Genomic DNA, 1,975 nt, shown 5'->3' on the forward strand with positions numbered 1-1,975 from the left:
ATGTGTTAAATAAACAAAATTTAAAAAATATAAAAAAACTAAAACTAAAATAAATTTACATAATTTTGTTGTTTAACTGCACAGACAAGATATTTCTAAATTTACATTTTAGAATCACCAACGGTTAGCAGCAGGAAACTCCAGTCTCTGACTAAACGGCAGCTGTTTTAGGTGAAGAATGATGAGCTCTTTCAATTCGCTGACAGCTCAACGCTAAAATAACCTGCTAGCACAAAACACTGGTACACATCTCCTGCTTTCACTTACACGTTTGGTTATATATGCACACATTTGCATGCACAAACAGAAATACAAATACAGACTTCAGTACCGGATTAAAACCTACCATCCACATTTCAGCATGAACAGAGCAAATCATCATACTAACAATACTGCAAAGTACAATATTGACTTTTACTGTTATGATTTGTTAAATATGTAAATATGAGGGACAATACTAATTTGGATCATTAGTTTGAAAATGCATAGCAAATATGATCAATACTTTTTGTCAACATCGTGCCCCTTCTGTTTAATCTCCAAACATGTCCTGACAGTACAAAAATGTTTTTTCAAGCCTCTGTGCAAACAGGATGTGGAGTCCTTTATTCATCAGCAGCTGCTGCTTTGATTGCTCAATAGAGTTCAGCTACTGGTGGATCAGTCATCTGAGAGGAAAAATAATGTTTAATGATCACAAAGTTTGAGCTGTTTTTTTTTTCTGTGGTACTACATATTCTCTTTAGGCTTTTGAACCAGGAATATAAAGTGAAGAGAGTAGATGTATGTTATGCACACATGTTTGTGCATTAATAAAGTGATAAAAAGGCAGGAAATGTGTCAAACTCACTGCAATGCCTCTAAGTACAACAACAAATCAGGTGAACATTTACAGACTTGATGCTTTGATGGTGAAAGTATTACAAAGACTTTAAAATGGTTTGGAAAACAGTACAAAAAATAAAAGTTATAATTAAATGTAGTATTTTAATAAACATTATGATGTTTGAAGCTTTTCACTATTGTGTTCTACGCACATGGAAAAACTTTTTATACACCCATTTTTTTGTTATTTCTTTTTCTTTCCTGCTTAACACAAACAAAACTCATCCAATGCCCAAGGCCACATCAACACGTTTGGATCGCATGTTGGCTCTTCCCACTGATCCAGATTTAAACCTAGTAGCGACACAGCGGTAAATCTCACCATACATCAGTGAAGAAATCAAGATTTTTACACAAAAAAAGCAATAAAAGTATGATGCAAACTATCTAAAAGACATATTGGTGTGAGTTAAAATTGGTTCATCAACACCTAACAAACAACTCAACAAACAACTCATTTTAAATAGCATGTTTTGGCATTAAATAATATTTTTTACACCATTAAGGTGATTCCCAAAAAAGCTATTAGCACAAGACTTGGCACACAGTAGAGGTGTTAACAGAAGAGTGTTTTAAGTGAAGTGCCAGGTGCATCGGCTGTTTTAAGCTTCTCACTCCTGCTTTTCTCCATCCCCTAACTTTATTTTTTATAGTTCCCTCATTGTACACCAGACAAAGACATGCAAAGTGTTACTTATTGCTCTTTGGGAATCCCCATGTAGGTGTTATGTTTGGCATATGTCTTGGATTCCTCTATTGTCTTGATGACAGGCTGGTGACAAAGTGCTTCAAGCCTGCGGTGCATAAACGGGTTCTTGTTGCAATCCTGCTTCATTAAATTTTATATGCTTGAGCTTTTGTTTTTTCTGACAGACGTATTTACGGTAAGTATTTTCTGAATTTTTATGTAAGAAACGTGGAGAAAAAAAAATGAAGTAGAAGGAAAATTATACCTGGTTCTCAAAATGTTTACACTCTTATCCTAAGCAATTTGCTATCTATCTATCTATCTATCTATCTATCTATCTATCTATCTATCTATCTATCTATCTATCTATCTATCTATCTATCTATCTATCTATCTATCTAT

Source organism: Poecilia reticulata, linkage group LG10 (assembly GCF_000633615.1).
Source record: "Poecilia reticulata strain Guanapo linkage group LG10, Guppy_female_1.0+MT, whole genome shotgun sequence".
Classification (NCBI taxonomy): domain Eukaryota; kingdom Metazoa; phylum Chordata; class Actinopteri; order Cyprinodontiformes; family Poeciliidae; genus Poecilia; species Poecilia reticulata.